Here is a 12,500-nt window from a genome sequence, read left to right as displayed (position 1 = left end):
CTCGCCGGAAAATTGTTTGAATCCGGCCATCGCTGCTAATTCCGGTGGTCGCCATTGATTCCGGCGTTAGGGACCGAATTGCCCTTCTTCCCTAGTGTTTTAACTAAAATTTTGAAAGGGGTATTACGGTCAATTAAGTTCCGAGCGTTAGCTCAGGCCGCCGGTGCGAATTGGAGCTTCCTCCTCCGTCGCATCTGCCATTTCCGGCAAGTCCACCTCCGTTTCATCTCAGCCTTTAATTTCGACATCTGTCCATCATCCAGCCGCCCATCTGTGCCCTTGTCCCAGCTGCTGCCATCTGTCCCGATTCAGGATCAGCTCGCAATCAGCTGCTCCACCGAATTAGGAAGCAATCTCGCAGCCGCCGCTCCCCTTCCAGCTCCTCGCCATCTCCACCGCGTCAACCCTAACTCGCAAGGATCCTCACGCGTTCATCTTGACACGTGTCGCAATCCGAGCCAGCCCTCCGCCACCTCACTCGCCACCTCACCTGCCAGCTACCCACCTTGGTCCCGCATCTCGCCACTTGTCCCCCAGCCAGGCCCTGCGAGATCCCCTTTTCCTATTTCCTTGGATCTTTCCTCCTTAGTTTTAGGAAACTCCTCCACCTCGCGCCATCTTACCTATTCTTCCTCAGCCGTTTCCTCCTTTCCCTCTTGATCCGATCCGCAGTAATCCTCCACCGTAGATCTGGTCCACGTGTCCCCATCTCAGCCTTAGCCTCATCCGAGCTCACACGAGAGCGCCACCTGGCCCTTCGCCCCCAATCTCCTCTCCTTCCTTGTCGCATTTCTCCCTAACCCTTAGGCGAGAATTCGAGCTCCATTCCTAAGAGCTAGCGTTCTCTAGCTCTCTCTGTCGTGTCCGTCCGTCTTGCCACGTGGCAAGCATCGGTGCATTCCCTGGGTAAGACCAGCCCAGTCAACCGAACCCACTAGGCAACCTCCTGCACCGAACCCGCACCTAGGCTAAACCTCTACCGAGCCAACCTAGATCGGCATTGACCCTTAGCCTTAGTCAACTAGGTCAGCTAGTCCACCAAGCCCACTTCGTTGGTAGCCTCCCTTAGCGACTCGAGCCTACCTCGAGTGACCCTTGACCTACTTGACCCGGACCCATTGACTCGGTCCATTTAGTCAACCACCTAGTTAGTTGAACCTTCCGCACTTGGTCAACTTTGACCAGCACCGTGAGCTTAGGCTCGACCTTAACCTCCCTTACTGAACCAACCTATTAGCTAGGTCAACCCGTGACTGAACCTAAACCCTGTTTGACTGAGCCTACCCTGACCCGAACCTGCTTGACTAGACCTACCACCTAGTAGAGCCCAACCGAAACCAGCCAACCCAGCCTTAGCTAGGATTAGGTTCAGCCGGCTCGCCGGCCCTTACAACGGCCCCTGCCTCTTCGTCGGCATCCACCGGCGCCCGTGGCCGAGCCACACTCCGGAGTTAGGCAGGCAGGCGCTGTCGCTGTGACAGCAGCCCCCCTCGGCAGTCCAGGCGGCCCTTCCGGCCCTGTTCCGTCTTCTTCAGTGCAGCAGCAGCACATCGGCAGCAGACGCCAGGCGACCTCGTCCTGATCGGCGACCCTCGACCAGACAGCAGACGATCGCTCCCGGCATCCTCGACGGCACGACCGTAGCAGTTCGAGACAGCGTCCTCGTTCCCGGCGCGCGTCTGCCTCTAGGCCCAGCGAGTGTCAGCAGCGGTCTTGGCTCGACGTTAGCGCTGCTACCGCAGAATTCATCGCGGCAACAGCGCAGCGGCCACCGTAAACGAGCAGCGACCAGACCTCGGCAGTCAACCCGTCCACCAGCGTGCGGCCTACCTTCAGCGTCTTCAGGCAGCGGTCAGCCCGAGCAGCAGGCTACGTGGAGGCACACCTCAGTCGGTCTTCCTGTTCTGTGAGCTGCAGTGCTCGGGGGCAGGTCATCACCCCGAGACCTATCCGGCTACGCCAAGGGCGATCCTTGGCCGGTATCGTCTCCTATCCCCCTTGTAGCTTCGGGCGGGATTTGCTTTCAGTCGTAGGTAGCATATTAGTTTATTTCCAGCATTTCTGTTTTAGCCTTGGCTTCGGCCTAGCTCCCCCGTGAGGTACCTCGAGGGCACTGTGCCCGAGACACGACCACAAGGAGCCAGACCCCCTATTTACTTCTGTTGGGTGTGGTTTGTACGTTAGTGTGGTTTGCGTGGTTTGTGAGTGAGATTGAGTGTTCTCTTGTATCGCTCGCGAATTGTAAAGGCCTCACGACCCTGTTAGTGTTTTTGTAGTAGGCAGACTTAGTTAGGAATATTTGGGACTCGGGTAACCTACAAGTGTATCTCCCTACCTATTGGGTTTTGCGCCGGGGTCCTGTCCGGCCGGGTAGATCATTGTGTAATTACCTAGGTTTTTCGGTTTTTAGAATAGGCCTCAAGAAGGTCCTGGGAAGTTTAGGATCGCATTGGTCGGATTTTCTTAGGCCAACCGGTGTGGTCCTAACAATTGGTATCAGAGCGAATCTTGAGGAACACCGTCGGTTCGAGCACTTAGACCTACGAGGAAGCTTCATCAACGGCAGTGCAGACGGTCTTCTTTTCGGATTTCCCGAGTGTCAGTGGACTTCTTTTGGTTATCTAGTCAGTCTATTTTCGGTTATCTAGAGCAGATTTTAGTTTTCTGGAGTCCCCACGACTTCCGTCTTCGTACGTGTTTAAGGCTTTGCTTGCTCACTTTTAGCAAGTAGGGGGCTGTACATTCCGTGCACCCGAGGGCAGCCGAGCTCCCGGTTCGTCACCGAGGCACCAGGAGGGTGCGGTGATTTAGGCTTCTAAAAGCCCGGCCGTGGGCGAAGTGGGAGTGCCGAGGCGCTTAGGCGAAGCGCGGCACTAGACGGGCCAACCCGTCTCCCTTGCCTCTAAACGCGCTACCGGCAGCTAGGGCAGCGGCAGCGTAGGGCAGTAGGGCAGAGTCAGTCGGCAGATCAGGTCTTCGGGCAGGGATCAGCCAGCAGTTTAGGAGTCGGACAGCGACTTCGCGCTTGAGAGTGGCAGCGTCAGTTTTTTGGAATTTTAGCTAGGATTTCTTTCTTCGGTAGTTCTTTGACATATAACCGCCCTAAACAATTATGGGTAAGTCAAAGAAGCAGTTCAATCCCGACGAGCCTGTCCTTGAGGAGCCCCTCAACGATCAACCTGAGGAAGCTCCAAGCACACAAGCGGGACCAGTTCCCAACTATGCCATGGGCAGAATTTTGAACATTGAAAAAGAGCTGTTGCAAATGAGAAATGATATGAACAAATCCGATCAAGTCCGCAAACGAGAATTGGAAAGACAAAACCGAGAGCGGCAAAATGAGATGGATGAAATTCGCGGTCTTTTGAAGCAGTTAGCGACCAACCAGAACCCAGGAGGGGAAAGGACCACTCAGGGTCCGAACAAAGGCAAAGGTGTGTTAGGTGCCCCTACCTACCCCACCGATACTGAGATAGATCCGAACAATCTCTCGCACATCGGAACAAGTACGGAAGGGGGCAGACTTTTACATATGGGTCCCCCGCAAGAGCGACAGCCCATTGAGCCCACTAGCGAATATTATAGAACGCCAAGAGTGCAAAGGTTCGCTAGCAGCAGAATGAATCGCACCTATTACGATTCAGAAGTGGAACAGGACGAATCTCCTCTACGTCCTAGAAGAGCGCAACGTCAGCTTCAAGAAGAGAGGCGAACTCCCACCGTTCGTTATGAGTTTCCCAAATTCAATGGGGAGCACTTACGGGAGTGGCTATTCATGGCCGAGAGGTACTTCTTGTGCCATCGTGTACCCCAAGACGAGTGGATTGAAATTGCCACTGCGAACATGACAGGAGAGGCCACAACCCATTATTTGTGGTTCGATCACAAAACGGCAGATCCAACTTGGGAGAAGTACAAGGCGAGTCTCCAATTACAGTTCGGAGATTCAACATTCATCGATTATGATGAGGACCTCAAGAATCTGGTCCAATCCTCAACCGTTGCAGCCTACCAACGTCAATTTGAGAGGTTGGCTAGCATGGTCCAGTGGCCAGAGAAGGCCCTCATCGGAGCGTTCAAAGGCGGCCTTAAAAGCGAAGTGAAGAGAGAATTGAAAATTCACCGCTTCAACAGGCTGGAAGAATGTTTTGCCATGGCCCGTCTCTACGAGGAGCAAATAGAGGAGAAGAGAGCCGAGAAGAAGGCTCATAAGATGGACAAGCAGAGGAGGAGACCTTCCTACTCCTCTGGTTCTCGATTTAGAGGGAAGGAACCAACTCCCATCCGAAGAGGGAGTGATTATCGGCCACCACAAGGCCCAAACCAAGGGCAAGGCCGAAAACCACCAACGCGTTACCTCACGCCTAAACAGATTGAAGAGTTCAGGCGGAAAGGCCTGTGCTACAGATGTGAGGGAAAGTGGGACAAGAACCATCAGTGCCCAACGTATTACAGGGTACAGGTGGTAAGCGATGACGAGTCTAGTTCGTGTAGCGATTCGTCTACTACGCCGTATGAGACCAGCTCGTCCTCATCAGATGAGGAAATAGTTATCAAGAGGCGAGCTAAACAAGCCGAGAAAAAGAAAGAAGTCCGAATTGAAGAGACTCCCGCCAAAGAAGAAAAGCCAACCGAGGCAGAGTCTCTGCACTCAATGCAAGATCCCAATAAGCCCAACTCATTCAGGGTATTTGGGAGGATAAACGGACATAAGGTCCTGATTCTGCTTGATAACGGAGCGACTAAAAACTTCCTAACAGAGGAAGCGGCACGTAGATGCAACGTCTCCCTTGAATCAAGCCACCCCCAAACTATAATCGTGGGAGGGGGTATGAGATTAAAGTGCCATAACGAAGGGAAAGGCATAGAAGTTGTGATCAGGAGAAAACCGTTCAAGATCGACTTCTTAGTCATTCCTTTAGATGGAGTGGACCTTATTCTCGGGATGCCATGGTTTTTCACGCTTGGCATCATATCGTGGGATGTGAAGAACTTCAGCATGACCTTCACTCCCGACGGCGACGAAGAGCCCATGACGCTACAGGGCTTAACCAGCACAACTCGTCCCAAGACTGCACTTCGGGCAATTGAAGCCGAGCAGCCCGCGTGCTGGGTAATGGCACTCGCTACTGATGTGCCAGAAAAAGAAGAGCAGAAAGAAATAGTACCAGAACGAATTCAGCTGGTGCTGAATCAATATGAGGACGTCTTTGAGGAGCCAAAAGGGCTTCCACCGCAGAGATCCTATGACCATAGGATCATAATGACTCACGGGGCAGAACCGGTTAATGTGCGCCCCTATAGGTATGGATATAACCAGAAGGCTGAAATCGAGCGTCTGGTTAAAGAAATGTTGGAGAGTGGCATTGTGCAACCAAGTAGCAGCCCTTTCTCTTCACCGGTCCTACTTGTGAAGAAGAAAGACAACACCTGGCGCTTCTGTGTAGATTACCGCGCCCTGAATGAAGCCACCGTGAAGGATAGACATCCCATACCGGTAATTGATGAGTTATTGGATGAACTAGCCGGAGCAACTATTTTCTCCAAGATCGACTTACGAGCCGGCTATCATCAAATTCGTATGTACAAGGATGACGTCCACAAGACCGCTTTCAGGACGCATGACGGGCACTACGAGTTCCTCGTCATGCCATTTGGTCTAACTAACGCACCAGCAACGTTTCAGAGGTGCATGAACGACGTCTTCAGACATTACCTCCGCGATTTCATCTTAGTTTTCTTTGATGACATCTTAATTTACAGTCAGTCTGAAGAATCACATCAGAAGCATCTCGCTATTGCTCTTCAGGTACTGAGAGATAACCAATTATACGCCAAGATGTCCAAATGCAGCTTTGGACAACCTTCTATTGGTTATCTAGGGCACATAGTGTGCCAACAAGGGGTTCGGGCAGACCCCGAAAAATTAGAAGCCATGCAGAAATGGCCACTGCCTAAGGACTTGAAAGGACTCCGCGGATTCCTCGGTTTGACTGGGTACTATAGGCGTTTTATACAAGGTTATGGTTTGATCGCACAGCCTTTGACCCAGATGCTCAAGAAAGGAGCCTTTCAGTGGTCGGATAAGGCTAGGGCAGCCTTTGAAAAGTTAAAGCTTGCCCTTATGTCTGCGCCCGTTCTTACACTCCCGGATTTCAACCAGCAGTTCACAATAGAGACAGACGCATGTGAGGTTGGAATTGGGGCCGTTCTCAGCCAAGGAGGCCACCCTATCGCTTATATGTCTAAGGCGCTCACAAGTAGAGCGAAGCCTCTCTCTACTTATGAGAAAGAACTACTAGCGATAGTGTTGGCAGTGGAAAAGTGGCGGCCCTACCTTATAGGGCGTAGATTCACAGTTAAGACGGACCAAAATTCTCTAAAGTACATGTTAAAGCAGAGAGTATCCACGCCTACCCAACAACGTTGGTTAGCAAAGCTGCTGGGATACGATTTCGAAATAGAGTACAAAAAGGGTCCGGAAAATACAGCGGCCGATTCTCTCTCTCGATTGACTGAGCAGTTCATGACTCTTTCGGTAGTGGAAACTGATGTTTGGGATAGGTTAGCCCAGGAACAACAAGCAGATCAGTCCCTAAGGCTAGTCCGTGCATCAACAGAACAACATCCAGGATCCATTCCCTTCTATACCGTCAGAGGGAATCTATTATATAGGAAGAACCGAGCAGTGGTTCCTCCAGAGTCTGGGCTTAAGCAGGAACTCCTGCGTCATTTCCATGACACCCCTGCCGCGGGTCATGAGGGGGTTTCTAAAACCCTAAGCAGAATTAAAGCCCAATTTTGGTGGCGTGGCATGAAGGCAGAGGTACAAAGGTACATCCGGAGTTGCCTGGTATGCCAGAGGGAAAAGTACGAGGCCATTAGACCTCCAGGACATTTAGTTCCCCTCCCCATACCAGCCAAACCATGGACCGATGTGACCATGGATTTTATTGACGCCATGCCCCGCTCCGAAGGCAAGGAAGCTGTGCTAGTGGTAGTGGACCGTCTGACCAAGTACAGCCACTTCGCTCCCTTGCCTAGGTCGTATCAAGGGCCAATGGTGGCCAGCGTGTACCAGGAGTATGTTGGAAAGCTCCACGGAATGCCACAATCAGTCGTATGTGACAGAGATTCAATTTTCCTTAGCGCATTTTGGCAGGAGTACATGAAGCTTATGGGTACAACGCTCAAGTTTAGTACAGCCCATCACCCACAGACAGACGGGCAGAGCGAAATCGTAAATCGATCTCTTGAAACCTATTTGAGGTGTTTTGCAGGAGAAAGGCCACAGACTTGGGTAAAATTCTTACCTTGGGCAGAGTGGTCTTACAACACCAGTTTACATTCGTCAACAGGAATGACGCCTTTTGAAGGTGTATATGGGACCCCTCCTCCAAGTATCCCTAGATATGAAGGAGGTACAGCAGACGACGACAATGTAGACTGCGAGCTACGCACCCGTGAGGAAGTCCTTGACTCCCTCAAGCAAAACATTGCCAAAGCCCAGAACAGGATGAGACAGGTCTACAACAAAGGGCGAAAAGATCGAGAATTCGAAGTGGGTGATTACGTGTGGTTGAAGAGGTTGCCCCTCAAACAACGATCGTTAATGGGCCAACCCTATTCTAAGCTACTACCAAGGTATTATGGACCGTTTCCGGTATTACAAAAAGTAGGAAAGGCAGCATATCGACTGGGACTTCCGCGGGAAGCAATGGTGCACCCAGTTTTCCATATCACCAGGCTCAAGCCTCATCATGGTGATATTCCTACAATGATCGAGCAGATACCGGAACAGGACAACTTGCCCACTCCCTATCGTATACTCAAACATAGATATGTCCAAAGACAAGGGAGAACACGGCATGAGGTATTAGTGGAATGGGAGGGACCTGACAGAGGAACCTCTTGGGAAGAGTTTGGGTCAGTGGCTCATCGCTTTCCCTCCTCTAGCGCTCGAGGACAAGCGCATTCTAGGGAGGGGGAATCTGTTACGGACCAACTTGTAGGTCCAGACCCAACTCGGCGTGATCAGGCCGAAACCAGTCGGTCAAGACGAAAGGCCTCGGATTTGTGGACACAGGCGCTAAGGCAGCACGAAGAAAGTCCAAGCGAGGCTAAGTCAGCACTCGAGCCAGTTGCAGCGGGCGGCGTGGGAGGAGCAACTAGGTCCGAAAGAGTGCTCAAACCAGGTGGAACTCAAGACGTTCTAGAACCTATTGCGAGGCTCACCGAGCTTGATCAGGTTAATCCGAGCGTGAGTCCAAATTCCCCGAACGCTTGAGCCTATCTAAAGCCGAGAGGCTTAGGTTCAGGTCCGAGCCAATCGGACTTGACCCATGCTCGAATTTCCGAAGTGTGGGCGGTAACCCACACGAGGTCCCCGCCCTAAGTCCACAAGACTTAGGGACTTTAGCTTTCGATTTTTGAGTTGGGCGCTAGGCCCGGTTTAGGTTGCGTCATCTATTTCATGTCGACGTCAAGTTTTGTAGTAGAGACCTAGCAAGGCGGGTTGTGCCTTGCGCATTTTTGACATTAGACTAAGTAGCGAGCTAGGTTAACATGTAATTAGGGCTCGCATTATGTTTAGTATATATTCTGTAAACTCAATGTAGAAAGGATCGAAAAATTAATCAAAGATTGGTATTTGGTGTGGCACTCTCTCTCTCCTCGCACGAGGCTTCTCCCCTCTCGTCTCCCACCTTGTTCAACCCGAGAACCAGGCGTCTTCTCCCTCCTCGCGTCCTCTACCTCCACGACGCTTCCGAATCCAGAAATTCCTTGAAGAGCCGCCGTCCGAGACATAGGCATAAGGAAGAAGGCATCGGCGGATCTCCACCACCGGCGGCGATCCCTCCCTTGTCACGTAAGTACCCCCTTTCGAGCTTTTTCAAAGTTCTGAAATCGGTGCCTTTGCCCTGATCACGAGGGTACTGTGAGGCCGATTCCAGCATAGGGAAGATTGAAGGCGACGGATCTACCGCCGGCTTCAATTCGACACCGAAGAGGAGACGAATTTCGATCTCTCTCTCGCTGCCCGATTGCTGCATTCTGCCTTAGAACACAGGGCGTCTTCTCTCGGTTCCTCCCTCGGCATACCCGAAGAGGGGAATCAGAATTTGGGCGTTTTCTGTTCTAATCAGAAATTGCAGATCGCGTCGCGGGATTGAAATCAGACGTTTGATCCCTAGTAGGCAGTTGGCCGGATTAGAAAGACAAATCGATAAGAAAATTACAATTTCTAGCGGCCTGTTCTCCCTTTTGATCTGTCGGACCAGAGGCTCAAAAGTTAAGAAATCTCGCTCTCTGGTCGAGATCTGAAGAAGAGGAGTGATCCCCGTGAATCGCCCAGAAAAGAGCTTTCTAAATATCAAAAAGGGGCGAGTTCCGTCGGCTGGATCTCGAGATAGAATCTCGCCGGAAAATTGTTTGAATCCGGCCATCGCTGCTAATTCCGGTGGTCGCCATTGATTCCGGCGTTAGGGACCGAATTGCCCTTCTTCCCTAGTGTTTTAACTAAAATTTTGAAAGGGGTATTACGGTCAATTAAGTTCCGAGCGTTAGCTCAGGCCGCCGGTGCGAATTGGAGCTTCCTCCTCCGTCGCATCTGCCATTTCCGGCAAGTCCACCTCCGTTTCATCTCAGCCTTTAATTTCGACATCTGTCCATCATCCAGCCGCCCATCTGTGCCCTTGTCCCAGCTGCTGCCATCTGTCCCGATTCAGGATCAGCTCGCAATCAGCTGCTCCACCGAATTAGGAAGCAATCTCGCAGCCGCCGCTCCCCTTCCAGCTCCTCGCCATCTCCACCGCGTCAACCCTAACTCGCAAGGATCCTCACGCGTTCATCTTGACACGTGTCGCAATCCGAGCCAGCCCTCCGCCACCTCACTCGCCACCTCACCTGCCAGCTACCCACCTTGGTCCCGCATCTCGCCACTTGTCCCCCAGCCAGGCCCTGCGAGATCCCCTTTTCCTATTTCCTTGGATCTTTCCTCCTTAGTTTTAGGAAACTCCTCCACCTCGCGCCATCTTACCTATTCTTCCTCAGCCGTTTCCTCCTTTCCCTCTTGATCCGATCCGCAGTAATCCTCCACCGTAGATCTGGTCCACGTGTCCCCATCTCAGCCTTAGCCTCATCCGAGCTCACACGAGAGCGCCACCTGGCCCTTCGCCCCCAATCTCCTCTCCTTCCTTGTCGCATTTCTCCCTAACCCTTAGGCGAGAATTCGAGCTCCATTCCTAAGAGCTAGCGTTCTCTAGCTCTCTCTGTCGTGTCCGTCCGTCTTGCCACGTGGCAAGCATCGGTGCATTCCCTGGGTAAGACCAGCCCAGTCAACCGAACCCACTAGGCAACCTCCTGCACCGAACCCGCACCTAGGCTAAACCTCTACCGAGCCAACCTAGATCGGCATTGACCCTTAGCCTTAGTCAACTAGGTCAGCTAGTCCACCAAGCCCACTTCGTTGGTAGCCTCCCTTAGCGACTCGAGCCTACCTCGAGTGACCCTTGACCTACTTGACCCGGACCCATTGACTCGGTCCATTTAGTCAACCACCTAGTTAGTTGAACCTTCCGCACTTGGTCAACTTTGACCAGCACCGTGAGCTTAGGCTCGACCTTAACCTCCCTTACTGAACCAACCTATTAGCTAGGTCAACCCGTGACTGAACCTAAACCCTGTTTGACTGAGCCTACCCTGACCCGAACCTGCTTGACTAGACCTACCACCTAGTAGAGCCCAACCGAAACCAGCCAACCCAGCCTTAGCTAGGATTAGGTTCAGCCGGCTCGCCGGCCCTTACAACGGCCCCTGCCTCTTCGTCGGCATCCACCGGCGCCCGTGGCCGAGCCACACTCCGGAGTTAGGCAGGCAGGCGCTGTCGCTGTGACAGCAGCCCCCCTCGGCAGTCCAGGCGGCCCTTCCGGCCCTGTTCCGTCTTCTTCAGTGCAGCAGCAGCACATCGGCAGCAGACGCCAGGCGACCTCGTCCTGATCGGCGACCCTCGACCAGACAGCAGACGATCGCTCCCGGCATCCTCGACGGCACGACCGTAGCAGTTCGAGACAGCGTCCTCGTTCCCGGCGCGCGTCTGCCTCTAGGCCCAGCGAGTGTCAGCAGCGGTCTTGGCTCGACGTTAGCGCTGCTACCGCAGAATTCATCGCGGCAACAGCGCAGCGGCCACCGTAAACGAGCAGCGACCAGACCTCGGCAGTCAACCCGTCCACCAGCGTGCGGCCTACCTTCAGCGTCTTCAGGCAGCGGTCAGCCCGAGCAGCAGGCTACGTGGAGGCACACCTCAGTCGGTCTTCCTGTTCTGTGAGCTGCAGTGCTCGGGGGCAGGTCATCACCCCGAGACCTATCCGGCTACGCCAAGGGCGATCCTTGGCCGGTATCGTCTCCTATCCCCCTTGTAGCTTCGGGCGGGATTTGCTTTCAGTCGTAGGTAGCATATTAGTTTATTTCCAGCATTTCTGTTTTAGCCTTGGCTTCGGCCTAGCTCCCCCGTGAGGTACCTCGAGGGCACTGTGCCCGAGACACGACCACAAGGAGCCAGACCCCCTATTTACTTCTGTTGGGTGTGGTTTGTACGTTAGTGTGGTTTGCGTGGTTTGTGAGTGAGATTGAGTGTTCTCTTGTATCGCTCGCGAATTGTAAAGGCCTCACGACCCTGTTAGTGTTTTTGTAGTAGGCAGACTTAGTTAGGAATATTTGGGACTCGGGTAACCTACAAGTGTATCTCCCTACCTATTGGGTTTTGCGCCGGGGTCCTGTCCGGCCGGGTAGATCATTGTGTAATTACCTAGGTTTTTCGGTTTTTAGAATAGGCCTCAAGAAGGTCCTGGGAAGTTAGGATAGGATCGCTATCGCATTTTCTTTGGCCAACCGGTTGGACCTAACAGTATCCCTACTGTTCCCGACGCTGTCCGCGAGCAGCGGAAGACCGGGCACAGGAGGGACTACAGCAGCCGATTGATGCATATGATCTCCCATACATGTGATTTGGGCGACGGCTCCCGGGTGAAAGGGCTAACGCGAAAATCACTTGGTCTACCATAAGTATTTTTGAAGTACGAATCCGCCTTGTGTATCCCTAGTGTTCCGAGCACTTTCCGCAAGCAGCGGAAGACCGGGCACAAGAGGGACTACAGCAAGGTCCATCGAGCCGAGCAAATGTTTCACCAGCCCCCCCCCCCCTCCGACGAACCTCACAGGTGCTTTGGGCGATCGCTCTCGGGTAATACGGGCTAACGCGAAAATCACCTGGCCTACCATAAATCTTATTTTTCGGAAATCCACCTTTGGTCGGGCACATTCTCCGCAAGCAATTGAAGACTTTAAACCCCCCAAGTCCGCCCAACCTCGGATGTGCATCTCAAACTTAGCCAGCACATGCCCTACACAAATTCCACCTGCGTCCGACCTATGGCCAGTCGCTTTCGCCTACATAGGAAAGCTTATTCAAGGTTTGTGCGCTACGTCGTCGGGGCATCCTC

The sequence above is a fragment of the Nymphaea colorata genome, unplaced genomic scaffold (genome assembly GCF_008831285.2).
Source record: "Nymphaea colorata isolate Beijing-Zhang1983 unplaced genomic scaffold, ASM883128v2 scaffold0356, whole genome shotgun sequence".
Lineage (NCBI taxonomy): Eukaryota > Viridiplantae > Streptophyta > Magnoliopsida > Nymphaeales > Nymphaeaceae > Nymphaea > Nymphaea colorata.
This window is presented reverse-complemented; position numbering follows the sequence as displayed.